Raw genomic sequence first — 17,140 nt, 5'->3', positions numbered from 1 at the left:
TATAATACATGTTATACATGCATAAAACATGTATACTGAAACGAGAATAAAAAAAAAAAAAGGAGCCATTGCACTCTTTGATGGTGAATGACCAGTGAAGCTACTGCAGAGCACACAGGGTTAGAGAAGTGTACATGTATTTATTTTCAGCATTTGGTAATGATAGTGATGATAGCTTTGGTATTGCTGGGATATACACTGATTTATTCGAGTACAACCTTAGGCATATCTTTGGTCAAAGTTAAATCTATACACGACCATTGCCGAGTAGCTCAGTGACTTGGGTTGGTGTGCCACTTTAAACTAAGCTCTTCTAGCCCAACCTGAGTGAACCATTTCTTGTCCCGTTTTTAAAGGTCCACATTGAAGACTCCAACGATGATCACAAGGGTAGTGTCATCACGGCCAACCCATGCAATATGCGTGGAAATGGACTTCTCGATATCACATTTTGGTGTGCCTGGAGGTTTATACGCAGTGCATATCACCAGTCCGTCCTTCGTTTGTACGCCACAGACATTCCCACAGTCGGTGGCGTTGTACCTTTTGTGAGTCAAGGGTGTATGGTGGTACAGTCTATCAATCAATCATCAATCAATCAATCAATCCTTATCAATCTTTCTTGGACAGAACATATCACGTCAATTTCAGCTAATGCCTCCCAATCGTTGGGGTACTTGCGACGCAACTTAAGAAATGTTCCTTCAAATGTTCGCAAGCTAGCTTACCTAACTCTCGTTCGTCCCAAGCTCGAGTATGCATCTCCCATTTGGTCCCCTCACCAGAAATACCTAATTGAAACGCTAGAACGGATCCAGAATAGAGCAAGCCGCTTCATCATAAACGATTACAGCTACCAGTCTAGTGTTACACAAATAAAACTTAAGCTTTCATTACAATCCTTGAGCACTCGCCGAGACATTGCCCTTTTAACACTGTTCCACAAATTCCTTCACTCCACTCGAACACCCGCATGCTTGAAACGACCCTACTCCACGTCACATAGGCTTCATAATCATTTCAGCTATGCCCGCCTTTTCGGGTCTACAAAGGCATTCCATTGCTCTGCTCTTCCTCGTGCTGTCAGAATATGGAATTCGCTCCCTGACAGCATTGCAAGCCAATCTAACTACGATTCATTCCGTGATGCCTTGACCGAATACATGAATAAAGAAAAGTGAAGTTTTACGTTTTTCGCACAATGCTTTCTATACTTGCACTATATTTTACAGCTTATTTTCGCATTATTACTGTTATGTCGCTATGTTTACCGTTTCGTTGGAATGTCGCGTCCGTAACTTTTCTGTCATTGTTTTTCATCATTACTGCTTTTATTATTTAACTGACTTCACTGAAAACAATCTGTGTGATTTATTCCTTGTTATTATATTATGTTTTTTATGTTTCTTCTTTTCCCTAGTGAAGTGTGATCTAAATAATTCTTTTCTCATCTCAGTTGTACTCTGGTTGTAGGTTGTAAACAGATACGGTTTATAGATGTCTTGTATTCAATGTATTTTCTATGTACTGCCCCCCTTACTCAATGCCTCACTTTGAAGCCTGTAAGGTATTTTTAAATAAATAAATAAATAAAAAAGCTTACAGGATACGGATTCCCCTGCGAATTTGAATTCCTGCACTGCTAAGGCAGGGCCTTTCTAATTTATTGAATTAGTGACCAGGCAGGAGAATGCTGCTACATGCTGGAACATTTCATTCGAGGCTGTGTGACCACGCTTCGCGAGAATTCAACTTCTTGTTAGATCCTGCATCCCGTAAACTATTGCGGTTGACGTTGCATACATTTTGTCCTTTGGGTATATGGCAAAGCCATCTGCTCGTGAGTCTATCTGCTCTTCACAAAAGATTCCAATATAGCCATAGACCTGAAACAATGCATCTTGATTTATTGTGATTATTATTATTATTATTATTATTATTATTATTATTATTATTATTATTATTATTATTATTATTATTATTATTATTATTATTATTATTATTATTATTATTATTATTATTATTATTATTGTGCCGACATGCCGGGCCAAGTCACGCAAGCCACTTCGTTGGCTTTGACGGGCCTGCCTTCTGATGTACGATTATTGTAAGATGGCAACAATAAATATTATTATTATTATTATTATTATTATTATTATTGTGGGCGGAGTGCTTGAAGCCTGCATCACCTTCGCCGTGGGTCGGCCCGCTGTTGGACTATCTCCGCGGTCGGCCCACGCTCACGTTTTCATTGTTAACACACAAACACGAAAAATACAAGGAGCCCTAGCCATATACCACTTCGCTTTAAATAGATTGGAGGACGCTTAAGCTTCACCTTTAAGAGTGGACCGCAATAGCATTCACAAATTTCTGACTGCTTCTCACGATTCTCAGCAACTCTAGCTTACGTAACCGAATGGTTAGCAGGAAACGCTGGCCGCGAACGATATATGCACGATGGGGAGCTTTCCGGTAGAAACGCAGCCTCTTGTGTGGGCCGATCTCGGAGACAGTGCACTGCGGCGCTAAAAGAAATTTCATAATTTTGAGGTTTCTGTTATCGTTTCGCACTTTTAATATTTACGTCTGAGGAGATTTAACATAAAAGGCATGCGCTGTCGGTGTTTTGTTTCATGACATTTATTTTTGGGCTGTTATTCTCAAAATTTAGAGCAATAACTTTGTCAAGAATTTAAGACAAGCAATGAGCAACTTTAGTGATAGAATGGTGTGGCAATTAACCAGTGTATACCGCATGTCATACAGCAAGGCGTGGCAAATACATTTACCTAAATATATTCGGGAATTTTCGCTCACGGACAACTCCGCCGGCGCCGACACCAACACCGAATTTTCTGCGACACGGGGCCCTTAACGCTCTTGCGATAAATCTAACCAAGTGAAAATCTAGTGCTGGTAAGATGCATGGCGTCAAGAATGGAGGACTTCAAGAGTAAATAAAAAGTAATAAGAAACGTGAGAGGCACTTGTCGGACATAACATCGAAAAGCACAGCTCCTCTCTAATTATGGTAATTTCCTGCACGCACCTACGACACCTGAAGACCAGAGCGTATATTATACCACATTTTTTCTTTATCTGCGTAGCATGGGAGAAGGTCAATATAACGCAAAATGTGACAAAGAAAAAGATACCTCCTTTTTGCAGCGTGTTTACTCTTGAAAAGCGGGATACTTAGAATGCAACACGTGTGCTCGTTAATAGTGACAGGCAAGCTACACGCGTGCTTTAGCACGGAGAGATGAGCACCGACATATATTTTTCAATGTTTACTTACGCCATATATGATCCTTATCAAGCGGTAAAAGAACTACAACTGAGCTGCATTACAATTTGTATCTGTCCATGCTCTTTTACTTGGTCTATTCATGTGTGTCTTCTCCTGGAGCTTTCTTTGTATAAAATTAAAGAATCCATTGATGCCTTTCTTGACTCCGCCTACTCTTCATTTACTGTGCCAGCAAAACTAAAAGCACAAGATGACTCAAACGCACTTGCGACCGTTAAAAAGTACGGAAACTTGCGAAATCACGCGCCTGAGTCGCGGAAGGCACAGGAGAATGTGAAATTATAATAGGAGACACACACCACTCAGTAAACAAGGGAAAATGCAGAAAAGACATTGAAAACAAGCACGAGAGTTGCAAGTTTTGCAGATTAAGCAGCTGACGTTTATGCGCCTGTGTACATAACAAGGCATACAAACAACTGACAAAATCAGACGTGAACTACACATATACGATATTTGGCATTAAAAATAAGAGTGGCCTCAACCACTAACGTTTAGTATAGGCTAATGTTTTCGTCTTTTCCGCGAAAATGTTTGAAAGAGCCTCAAGTGCTCCTTTCTGTAGCCCCAGTGTTGGCCAAGTATCTTTTTTCCGGAGTGAACGAGTATCTGGACAATAACATTTCCTACAACTCGCAAAGGCAGAGCCAGATAAAGGCAATGAATTGAGGGCTGCAAGGAATTGTAACTTAGCGGCACACAAGACGGAATGAAATATTTTGTAGATTACATTTCCAAACCACGAATCAATGAAGTGTCAAAACAATGAACAATGGTAGAGACGAGCAAAAGAAAACAACATTTACTGCTGAATCACGGAAAGCTCAGGATGCTTAAAGAAAACTGACTAGGATGCCGCGCTGAAGAGGCTGTCCCGAAACGTTTACTTTCATTCACTCCCTGCCTTCTCGCAAAATTCTCTTTCCCGTGAACCCTTCACCACGTGGCAGCAAACAAGCTTGATTTGTCGAGGGAGACCACAAGTGCTTCGTTATTGTCATCCTTGTTTCCGTTTTCTCTCTTTGTAGACGCCCTTCTCCAAAAAGAAAGATCGTTCTTGCTTCGGGAACACGTCCTCGAAGGGAATTGCTTTTAGGACTTTTCTTTACTATACTCAATGTAAAAAATGGCTGTGGCTTAGGTAAGGTTAAGCCCAGGATGCGAAGCATACTAGCCTTTATTTTAGTTGTTGAACCACTGTTTAGCCTGGTGAACTGCTGTTGCTTGGCTATATTTGGTTCGGCTAGACGAAGAAACAACTCATGCATTACTGCTTCGCCTTCAAGAGTGGAACGCGACAGCGTTCCCGTCAACCCGCCAAGGGGTGAATGGGCTACAGGGCAGCGACTACGCACCCCGCATTGGACGCGGTGAGCGTCGAGCAAAGCAGCGTTCGGCGCGGCAACGAAATATGCGCCTGAGCAAGAGACGCACGCCTTAGAAACAGCGCGTTTCTAAGGCAACACCGCATTCACTAGAGGCGCTTTTGTACCGCTTTGAAGCATCGTACTCGTGGCTCAGTGGTAGCGTCTCCGTCCCACACTCCGGAGACCCTGGTTCGATTCCCCCCCAGCCCGTCTAGCAAGAGTTGAGCCAAAGCCACTTCTCCTCTGTCGTGACGTCACGGTGTCACGTGGTTTCAAGGCGACACCGCCGCGCCTGAGGAGCTGGGTTGAGCTCTCGTAATATGCTTCGCATAAAAAGAGGAGCAAGCAACGACGAGAACGTGGTGAAGACAATGAGGATGAAAGTGGGTTTTCGTTAACGAAATCGAAAGTGAATATGAAGTTATGAAAACTTCCCTATACCGGCGAGCGGCTCTCCGAGCGCGATAAGCGTTGAAGTACCTAGGTGAGCACCGAACTGTAGTGCCTAGGAAGACAGCCTTTAGATCGAGAGGGCCGTGTGAAATATGCGTGCGGCCTTTTTTATCTTAGTTGGACGTGCTGACACCACGAAAAGCTTAGGAACAAGTCGCTAAAATGGGCCGGAATGGAATCGGCAGTTAGAAACATCAGGTGCGCAATGCCTACAGCGTTTCGCTTTCTAACGCCTGGAAAAACCTACAGGAAGCTTGCTTTTCGAAATTGAGTGGGTGGTTATTAGGCAGTTTTAGTACTGCGTACGTAGCGTACGCAACGGCGTTGCGTACGTAAGATCGCTGCGTTCTGCAAACTGCGCATGTGCAGAACGCAACACAAACGGTACGAGATGCGTACGCGGCCGTTGCGTACGCACGCATCCGATTCTTGCGTGCGTACGTAGGGAGCCTTGCGTGCTGCTCTCGTGGTTCTCGTTTGTTCGGGAGAGCGCGAGACAAAGGAGTTTCCCAAGATGGCAGCGTCAAAGGCGACTCGCGGAATGCGGTACTTTCAATGGCCTACGATTTGGCTTTGCTGCGTGAAGTGAACGCGCAGAAGGCATTCCCAGACCCTGCACGTTGGGAATGCATAGGAAAAATAGGAACTTTGTTTTTGAGGAAGTGTTCAGTGTGTGCTGTTTGCGCGAAAGGCTCGACCTGCTTTTGGCGCAGTTTGTCGCAAATGACCGTGCCAGCCTGAGAAAGCAAGTACTAGTTTTTTTATTTTTCTCGATATGATTCGTGCATTATATCCGCATTAAAAGTAGAGTCTTTTAAAGGCCTAAATATAGTCCGACGAAGCGGTAACGCGCCCACACGATTGCGAGATCAACAGCGTCTAGTTTGGCCGACGGTTCGACGTACTGGCGGACACGGCCAATGCGCTCCGACGCGCCCGGCGTCTAACGCTCACCCTCTTACGTACGTAGGCATTTCGCAGTACTAAAAGCCCCAACGCGACACGCGCTCCTACGTTCCGCAAAGCCCTTGCGTGCTGCGTACGTATCGTCATGACGCAGTACTAAAACTGTCTATTGACTTGATAATTCAAATAAAGAATTATTTTCGCAAGCAGGGTTCACTTTTGTTTCTGCTCATTCAAGTGAATCAAGAAACGTCTTCCTATATTAAGGAGCTTCACAAATAGCTCCCCTAAATGGTTTTGCTAACCCCATGTCTCTCTTGCGTTTCTTGCCGTACTTTTTTAGTTCTTTTGTAGGCCTGGTGGCTAAGCATCCTCAAACTTTATATTTCCATATGCCAAAACTTTTTGTTATACCAAAATCATTTTGTTACACGCTGTTCCTTTTCTCGTATTCATCTGCGGCATCTATAACAAGACCATCCTTTGTTCTCTGTGTTCAATACATAGCACAGTTCCTGGCCTCGGCTTTCGGGCCAGTAATGTTGAAGGTGCTCTGCACTTCACTGTGGTACCTGACCAGGAAGTAGGATATCACCAAATGAATGCATGCTTGAACAGCGAAGGTTTTGAGCGTCTGCATAATTCCCGCATGGCAAAACCTTCCGTGATCACATTTTCGTTTACAATTACGAAGGCTTGCAAAAAAATGAAGGCGGCCACAGGTCAGCAGTCCGCCCTTCGACGACGACCAAGATGTCCCAGTCATACACACTTATATAAAAAGCGGTGCGACTGTTAATACCGCAAGTGGCTTTGCGCACTGAATCGCTATCGGAAACGCTATGGGGGACGCTATGAGAAAATTGCGTGCGAAGTTGAAGGCATGTGAATAATATAAAGCTTGTTCTTGCGAAGTGAAACATGTTTGGATTATTTATTGCCTTAGTGAAATTCCTCAGGAAGGGCTCGAAAGCGATATATGCGGACCAGGTTTCAAGCCGGCCGGTAAATATGCGGGAAACGCTACCAACTTTGTGATTTCTGTACAGGCACCTGATATTTTTAATACAGCTACTCGAAAGAAACAGATTATCTGGAAATTGCGATGCGATTTTGTAAGGTCGAACAAGTGTGCAGTCTTGCGGTGTTTTGGGCGTGCTGGTACCTGTCTGAAAAATGAACAGCACAAGCAAAAACAATAAAAAATAAAAAAATACGACACAATCAGCGCTCGTCATTGTCGTCCTGTCTCCGTCCGTTTCTTTTTTTCTTTTATGCGTTACCGCTTTTTCAAGTATGGAGTCTCTTTTACCTTGAAACTTCACATGGCGTGTTTTTTCGACTTTTGTTTCATGTAGCTATCTTTTTTTTTTCATTTGCAGGCTTCTTTCTTTATAAGTATCAGTAAAGTATGTTAACTCCATTTAAGAATGTTATAATTTGGTTACGAGGCACTGAATTTTAAGTGCGCCCTCTTTACGCACCAAATGACCCTGTTCCCATTGAAAGCTTCAATGCGGTGGAGCTAATGCGATTGAAATTCGGCGTTGTGTTACCGGGGGCCAGCACAAAAGACACGTATACTTCAGGGATAACAGACAGGGAGGGCTTTGTTTGGTCACGTGTCATGCGCAAAAATAAAACTAGGTACAAAGGATTGAAATTATTACTGAACCGTACCCCGAAGAAATGACTTCAGGGAACTGTACACCCCATTCGCTTGTGTATTCGTGCGCATATAATAATGACTAAACCACACATAAAAGAAATTGCTCGCATTGCTAAACCCATAAGGTAGTCCTCGGTATCTTTTTGCGTGACCACTGGCACATACCTAGTGCTCAGACATGCAAGAAAATATATGTCTGCAGCTTATTCGAGCTTTAGTTGTGTCCGTTTAATACGGCGTAATGAAGAAAAAAAAAACGTTCCCATTTTATTATACAACTTGTGCATCAGAATCTTCCATCATATAGGTTTTATTTTTTTGCTAATTTATATATAACTTTTTTTTTCTCACGAGGTTGTACGTCCACTTGTATGCGCGCTGTGTTAAGTGTCTCCCTCTTTGCCTCTTTGTATTCCCCCCTCCTTTACTTTTAGTGTATAGAGTAGCAAACCAGACGCTCGTTTGGTCGACTTTCATGCATTTCTACTAGTTCTTCTCCCTCTCTCTCTCTCTCTGCTTAGACTTAATGTGTCCGATTGACAGCCATAAAATTAAACAATGTTGCCACTCAGTTGTATCATCCAGTAATGTACCGATTGGAGATCCGCTTCACTCATATATAGTAAGGGAAAATCCGTTTATTGAAATGCAAAGATTTCTGCAGACCTATACGTGCGTGCGGCGACGTGCTACTCTGCATAGGGAAAGGGATCGGGTACAGAAAGACTTTAAGAGTATAGGGAGGGCAGGATCGAAAAAAAAACAAGACAAGAAAATATATCATCATGGTATGTACAGGTGGGACAAATGTCATGATGCTGATCTAAAACAGGCTCGAGGTATAATAACAGATAACACAAAACCAATAAAAGCAGGCTCATAAACGGACTACCGCTCAAGTCACTTCAGCCCCTAGCCGCTCAACCAAGATACCCTTGTTTACCTGTGGAGAGCACGCGTGGGCCGCCTGGGGATGCATTAACGGATTATCGCTAATGCTTGCAGCGGATACCGGAGATATAGAGGGATCACACATTGCAGTGACGACACAAACCATCGCTAATTAAAATGTGCAGAACGCTTATTGCAGTGAGCAACTAACCTATCGGCTGATGTAAAAAAAAACAACGAAGGCTTTATACATTTCGTGAAGTTATTTTTGGCTCGGTGTTTTTTTAGGGCAGCTGCCGTGTAAGACGAGAAGGTTAGTAACGGAATAAGATTGAACGCAGTGCCGCATGGCGCCAGGATATGTTCTAATCTGCGTCGCCGATATAATCATAATACGGTAATGCTAAATAAAAAATATACCTGATGCTAAACATCCCTGTTACTTCACGAAAGGCAAGTTCTACCTCTTGACCTAATCCCAACTGGCTTCTCAAAGCCACGATATTTCCAAGCGTGTTATCACCCTTTTCTCAAATCGACGGTGATGAATGAGTTCACGACGTCGCACTCGGACCTACCGTGGGGATACTGTTGCAGAAATGAAAAAATCCACCCCACTAGGCATGTTGGTTACAAAAGTAAAAGGAAAAGTTCGTTTTCTATAAGCCTGTTAGGTTTTGTTTTTTAATTGTTAGCTTGCTCCATGGCATAAAACGGGTGAGGCATTTACAACTGTGCGACATGGATGAAGCCCGAATTTGAACGCACAGTGGCGCATGGATGAGCGTAGTCCGTTTTGTGTTTATCATTGTGCAAATAAGCCGATATCCAATATCACGAAGAGGGAAGTTCCCGTGTTCTACTCTTCCTCAATACAAATGGAACAGCGCACCTTAACACAATTGAGTGCGGTAACGGACGTCAGACTGATCCCTCTATCTCGTAGTGGGCAGGGAGAGAAGATGGATAAGTGGTGTCCCATTCTCCTGTGCTCGACAGAGCAGCTGTATTTCAAAACTTTCCTCTTCTGGCGCTCTAACCAGAACACTCGCAACAGACACCACAAGTGCCACAGAAAAGGACTTTTTAGCTTCTGCGTTTCTCCTGCGGGAAGCCATGTACACACCTGCAGAGTGAGCTATCCATCAAGCCCTCCGATTCCCACACCTATGGAGTCCTGTCTTCTTGTAGTGCTTTCAAAGTTTGGTGCTTCAAAGCTGCTGTAAGATAGGAGTGGTGTTGGGGTACACGGACGCTCCTGTTTTCCGTTCACTTCGCACAACATTGTGCCTTCGAGCGTAGTACGCCCAATCCACGAGTTATTACACCGGTCTCTGTTTACGCTCCTCTCACGTTTGTCGTACGTAGAAATTTCGGCCCTTCAAACATGAGTTGATTAATTTCTCCGCTCAAAAAACGTTCATATAATTCTAACACACACCATCCTTAACTCCCCCGAAATCTTATGCTTGTGCCTAACTTCATTTTTACATTTACACCATATCCTTAACAAAACAGTTCCAAACAGTTTAAAACATCACGTTATTTAAAGATTAACGTTTAGTAGCCAGGTTTCTCTGTACACCGAAAATTACTTTTATTCTCGCCGATCTACTTGGACGCGTTGCGGTGGGTTGCTTTTATACAGCGATTCACACCACGACACACACACACACACACACACACACACACACACACACACACACACACACACACACACACACACACACACACACACACACACACACACACACACACACACACACACACACACACACACACACACACACACACACACACACGCACACACACACACACACACGCGCGCGCGCGCGCGCGCGCGCGCGCGCACGAGCACGCACGCACGCACACACGCACAAACACACGCACAGACGCACAAACACACACACACACACAAAGAAAAAAAGCCTTCAATTGCTTGAAGGCAAAGGCGAAGCAAACAGCTTGCCATGCCTAGGGAGAATGCCTACATTTCGCACCTTCATCTGAACAGTAACATTGCATATCTCTCCTTAATATAAATGTTTCTAACAGGCACCCGTACAGCACGAGAATCCGTTTTCTATGCGCATCCCAGTTTTTCTAGTAATCCCGTTCACTTTCTTCAATTCCGTGAAAACTATGGCTAGAGGTGCGAGTGCTATCTAACAATAAACTGTTTTAGTTGAGCGTCTTTACGGTACGCTCCGCTCCGAGTCGCCCCGCTAAGCCACAGCGGAGCGGCGGGCGATTTTCACGTTTTAGTTGCACGTTTAGCGTAGCGGAACGGACCTTTCGTAGTTGCAGCGCCCTCTGGCGAAATTCAGGGTAACGAAAGAAAATAAAAACACCCATTGATCACTTTTATAAAGTAAAACGTATATGTAGAACTTATTTGTCCATGAAGCATCTAGACGTGCGCTTGTAATGCGTTACCGGTCCATTTTATCCAGTGGAAGGAACGAAGGAAAGAAAAAGTGGAGAAGGAAAAGCAGGGAGGTTAACCAGTTTAGCTTAACCGGTTTGCTACCCTACACCTGGGAGAGGGATGGGGGCGATGAAGGATGGGGAAGGGGGGGGGGAGAGAACACATAGCACAACACATACACATCGTCCGTTAGAGTCCATCAATCTGGCATGGTACGTAATATCACTGTCACAGCCGCTTGTCCAATCCCGTCTCTTCCAAAAACCGAAGTAGTCCCTTCGTCGCCTTCACCTGCGATGTCTTCTGTCGGCGACATGTGAAAATCGTGTCGAGGGACAATGGTCTGGTGTCAAGGTAAGCTAGAACGGATGCCAGGTACTGTCGCTGAACATTATATTCAGGACAGTCGCACAGAATGTGTTCCAGCGTCTCCTCGCAAAGACAGACATTGCAGAGAGCGTTGTCGGCCATTCCAATGCGGAACGAGTAAGGTTTCGTGAAAGCCACCCCTAACAATAAGCGATAAAGCTGAGAAGAACGCCACGTGATAGCCAGCGAGCTTGCTTTCTGCATCCAATGCAATCCTTTATGACGCCAACGCTAGCCAAAGCGCTGCGCAGCACGCTCCGCTCAGGCAGCTTCTCAGCGGACCGTGTTCCTCGCTCCACTAGCCCGCTTACGGCTAAGTGGACGGCGCATGGGCATTCGCGCTTCCGCTCCGCTTAGCTGCTTAGCGGAGCGTAAACACGCTCAACTAAAACGCTCTAATGTAGGTTTACGCATAAATCAGAAAAGCAAATGTAATTCTGCAACGAAGCACAATGTCACCAATATGTGTTGCTCCAAAGTATACGTCCCGCCTGTCGGAAGATGGCAGAATAGCGAGTGCTCATTTCACGCCCGGACCACCATGGGCAAGAAATCGTTGCACGACTAATCGTAAAGCAGTGGTGATTGAGACGCAGCCCAAAAGGTGATTCGACAAACCCATCAGGCCGTGCCACTGTCGGCGTAGGAATTTTAGCGTCAATCCCGGTGAATGTTCGCCGTCACCATGACGTTCCGGATAACGTCCAAGTGCGATAAGATCCTATCATGCTCCAGGCCCCTTGAGCTTTGGCATCAGGAAACGCAAGCGAAAGTGAGCCGAGTAGCATGTAGCTTGATGCGCGCCGTCTTCCCGCCCGTCCGGTGTTGAAAATCACGTGATCAAATGCGTGCTAGGTGGAAGGCTGGTGAGGGTGCGTCTTTTCCTCTAGCTCGGCCATGGCTGGGCATGGCTAACCACGCGGCTGAGTGCATACGCGGCCCGCACGCTCTGTTAAAGCGAATTGAATTTTAGCCTCTTTCACCAGCTTTCGTGGTTGGTGGCCACGAGTTAATGGTTGGTGGTCGGACTTGCATTACAAACGCGCCGAGGGAAAGGGCGCGTGCTCTCGCGCCATCCAGTTGCGTGGAGGAGCATTGGGGGGGGGGGGGGGGAGGTGCAGATGTAGGAAGGCTGTCGCGCTTGAGCTCTCGCGCAACCGAGCTGCAGGGAGGTAAAGTAGCGAGGGGAAGGGGGGACTGTTTTGCGCGAGCTTTGTGGAGTGCGCTCGTTTGCTCACTCGTTCGTTCGGACTATTGGCCTACATTAACAAACATCGTCGATAGTTTCTGCACACTTTTTCCCTCGCTATGATGTGCAACGCCTCTCTCTGCGGGCAACCTTAAACCGACATATCTGTCACTGGTACGAAAAGCGATTTGTGCACTAGTACAATACTTGAAGTGCAGCGGCTTAAGGGACCGTTTATAATGTCCCTGCGCATGCTCCCACATGCACTCAGTGCTTACTCTCTCCCTTTCTTCCTCTTTCTATTCCCCTTTCTCCCATCCCCACTGTAGGGTAGCAAACCGGGTGTCCGTCTGGTTGGCCTCCTTGCCTTTCCTGTCCTTGACATCTCTCTCTCTCTCTCTCTCTCTCTCTCTCTCTCTCTCTCTCTCTTTGGCGCTCATCACGCCCGCGCTGGGATATCGAGGGTTCGCGGTCATCAAGTGAAATCGGTTCTTGTTTCCGGGAGCGCATGCGGTGCCATGCTTGTTAATTTAATTAGTAAGGGAATATTTACTGCAACCTATGCGGCCGATATAACTGCGAACATAAGTTCGTGTGGTTGTCTAATACTTTACTATCGCCATCACTGCTTCGCCTTTCGGACGAAAATGACTTTCTTGTTTGTTTCATTTTTTAAAACTGATTTCACGGCGGCCGCATTTCGATGGGGGTGAAATGCGGTAACACCCGTGTACTTAGATTTAGGTGCACGTTAAAGAACCTCAGGAGCTCGAAATTTCCGGAGTCTTCCACTACGGCGTGCCTCATAATCAGAAAGTGGTATTGGCATGTAAGACCCCAGAAATAATTAATTTAGAACTGATTTCATCGCTTGCAGTTTTGCAACTTTAGCAAGGGTGGCAGATAAAGGTAAAACTTGGATGAGAAAAATGGGGAACTGTCAAGCTGAGTGACGTGCCTCTACCATGCCACTCCAAGGGATAATAGTAAAGCAAAGAGAATAATGAAGCTGGCGAAGTCTATTGTTTCGGTGCACAGTGCACATGCATGCTTCGTTGTGCGACTACTTTGGTAAGGAGTGGTCGAGGGCACATACTGAAGTGTAACCAGCATAGGGCCCAAAGAATGCGTGATTAGCCCAGTTGTCGTGGCCGCAGGCGTATTACGACTGAGAGAGCAGCTGCTGCATGAAGTCAATTATTTGCCACAGCACCGCATTGACCACAGAGCTCGATAGGCAGCAGTGAACCGCAGAACAACTTGTATGTATTCAATTCATACATGTAATAAAGAAGGCCACCACACAGTTAAAGCAAAGAGCAGTCTGGAGGCCGACTTCTCATCAGCAAAAAAGAAAAAAAAACAGACAAGTGCCTTTAATTTATTATTGTGGTGTTGATATTTATAGTTATATTACCATGGCGTTGATAGATAATGAGGCACTAGAAGTGCACGGTCATTCACTTGTGCTATTCGCGGTAGTCTTGCAAACGCTTCCTTTCTTTCGATTTTCACCTTCTCTCTAACGTATTACGCGACCAAATGCCCCCTGATGTCTTTGTTGCCTGCGTTCTTTGAAGTTCGTGATGTTACACGAACAGGGGCGCGTGGAAACGATCCTAACTATCTTTAGTTTTCATAGAGATATGGTGATCACTTGGTTTTGCACGCCATCTACATCCAGTACCACGGAAACTAAACACCCGGTAAAAAAGAAGAAATCATGAGCCATTGTACTCCCTAAAGGTGGACCACCATAATAGGTAGGAAAGTATATATATATATATATATATATATATATATATATATATATATATATATATATATATATATATATATATATATATATATATATATATATATATATATATATATATATATATATATATATATATATATATATATATATATATATATAAATATATATATATATATATATATATATATATATATATATATATAATATGCAGGCGCTTGGAACGCTGACAAAGACCCGCCGCGGTTGCTCAGTGGCTATGGTGTTAGGCTGCTGAGCACGAGGTCGCGGGATCGAATTCCGGCCACGGCGGCCGCATTTCGATGGGGCGAAATGCGAAAACACCCCTGTACTTAGATTTAGGTGCACGTTAAAGAACCCCAGGTGGTCGAAATTTCCGGAGTCCTCCACTACGGCGTGCCTCATAATCAGAAAGTGGTTTTGGCACGTAAAACCCCATAATCTAATCGAACGCCGACAAAGACAGCGCGGTGCGAATGTAGACATGGACGACGTGTGTCAAAGTCCAGTATCCGTCTTTATTAGCTTATTACCTGATACGGGTTCTACTTATACCCAAGATAACAAAGTTATTCTTATGAGTTGGCATAGTGCTTGTAGCCTGTTTCGACTCAGCCGCGGATCGGCCTGGTATTGCACTACGTTGGGGATTGGCCCACGGTTCTTGCTCGCGGAGAACAAGAATGCACGGAACCCTAACAGCTTCGCGGTAAAGTAAATGACTGAGGCGGATAGACAAAGAAAAGTGAGGCGCAGTTTCGTTTTGGGCGCTATTCAAAGAGAACCCAGGTGAAACTTTCTCGCTCTGTTTTTGCTGGAGCATGCGATCGTATTTCAATGCTGTTGATCTTGCGATCTTTTGGCCTGGATGTTTTGCACAACTTACCACTCCCCAGTATAAAAGAACCAATGGCTCTATATAGTTAAGCAAAAGCCACCGGTAAAAATATATATAAGGGTTCGGATTTCTCGCTGCAGATGTTTCTGCCAGCTTAATACTTTTCTTTACTAAAACATCACTGCTAATAATGAAGCCACCGAGCTAGCCAGTGCTCACTTTTTCGTGTCCTGTACTTTGCTGATAACACCGGGCAGACGGCCTCATTCGGGCGCGTTCTCATTTCGTTTTCCTTTTCAGTTTTGAAATTGCATTCCATTCCGGCCTTGTGCAGCGTTCCAAAGCAGGGTCTGAATTACGCATCTCTTGTGTGCGCTGGAATTCAAACCAAGAGGTTAAGCCTGAAAACAGAAAAGTAAGATGTGGAATGTTTTCATACTGAGCAAAATGAGCGTATATGTATAAAGGAGGTTTATTACACGACGGACTGATGGCGGGTAGAGCGCTTCACCGAGCACAGAGTCTAAGCTCGAGCATCTTCGGCACGCGATGCTGTTGGCAATCCTGCTGCCTACGTCCACGCGTTCTTGTTCATTACAATATATATTGCAGGCAGGTAATCCTGTACTTTTATTCTCTGCGCTCACTCACGCAACGCTTTCCCGTCCATAGTTCCAGAAAAATATTTGAAGCGTAGTCATAGGGCAGACGGGATATTCGTTGCCGCACTTGCATCAATTAGTAGAATGAATCCCGGGCACCCCATGAACGAAAACAATATTTGATTTTTTTTTTAGCTTGAGTGAGTTCTTCCTGTAGAACGAAAAGGGTGCAGGAGACCACCACGACTGCTCTCCTACAAGTTTCACAAGAATAGCGCACGTGGCTCAGGCTTTTGCGAGTTACGGTTTGTAGAGTAAAATTATACACCGCTGTTTGTACGCTTTGATTACGTAAGCTCTTTCTGCGCAAAAAAATAGCATAATAGACCTGTTTCACCTAATTAAAATATTTTTTATGCGAAGCATATTACGAGAGCTCAACCCAGCTCCTAAGGCGCGGCGGTGTCGCCTTCAATACCACGTGACACCGTGACGTCACGACAGAGGAGAAACGGGGCTCCAACTCGCGCCGTCGCGGCGGTATATAAACAGCTGCGCTTGCCTCTGCTAGACACTCACGAGGTGAGATGCCTCCTGGAGACAGAGCTGCTCGTTGGAATGAGAAGCGGAGGTTGCGGCGTGCTACAGAGACTGATTTTCTAGGTGGCTTTGGCTCAACTCTTGCAAGATGGGCTGGGTGGGAATCGAACCAGGGTCTCCGGAGTGTGAGACGGAGACGCTACCACTGAGCCGCGAGTACGATGCTTCAAAGCGGTACAAAAGCGCCTTTAGTGAATGCGGTGTTGCCTTAGAAACGAGCTGTTTCTAAGGCTCAGGCGTGCGTCGCTTGCTCAGGCGCACATTTCGTTGCCGCGCCGAACGCTGCGTTGCTCGACGCTCACCGCGTCCAATGCGGGGCGCGTAGTCGCTGCGCCGTAGCCCATTGTCTTACACCCCTTGGCGGGTCGACGGGAACGCTGTCGCGTTCCACTCTTGAAGGCGAAGAAGAGTAACGCATGAGTTGTTTCTTCGTCTAGCCGAACCAAATATAGCCAAGCAACAGCAGTTCACCAGGCTAAACAGTGGTTCAAATAAAATAAAGGCTAGTATGCTTCGCATCCTGGGCTTAACCTTAGCTAAGCCACAGCCATTTTTTTTTCTGTAACTGTGAACTCCCCCTTTTTTCTCCCGCTTTCTTGGTCATTTCTCATTGCACAATCAAGTTATCAAATTAGACTACACCACTTGGATGCCCATGATAATTAAAGCACGCCATTTTCATAATGTATAGACTACCGAATATTAGACTACAGTTTACTAATTAAATGCGAGGCAATA

General features: G+C 45.1%; 1 protein-coding gene and 1 non-coding gene across 3 annotated transcripts in view; both read left to right on the top strand.

Annotated features, from left to right (window-relative positions):
* The window catches only part of LOC135898362 (aldo-keto reductase family 1 member B1-like), a 296,512-nt gene that overhangs the window by 67,294 nt on the left and 212,078 nt on the right, over positions 1-17,140 (top strand). The gene's annotated exons all lie outside the window — the stretch shown is intronic.
* LOC135898441 (U2 spliceosomal RNA) lies at positions 14,843-15,026 on the top strand. Its single transcript, XR_010563332.1, has one exon. It is a non-coding gene; the product is annotated as a U2 spliceosomal RNA (small nuclear RNA).

The sequence above is a fragment of the Dermacentor albipictus genome, chromosome 4 (genome assembly GCF_038994185.2).
Source record: "Dermacentor albipictus isolate Rhodes 1998 colony chromosome 4, USDA_Dalb.pri_finalv2, whole genome shotgun sequence".
Classification (NCBI taxonomy): domain Eukaryota; kingdom Metazoa; phylum Arthropoda; class Arachnida; order Ixodida; family Ixodidae; genus Dermacentor; species Dermacentor albipictus.
Note: the sequence above shows the minus strand (reverse complement) of the source record. Positions and strands in the feature narration are given on the sequence as shown.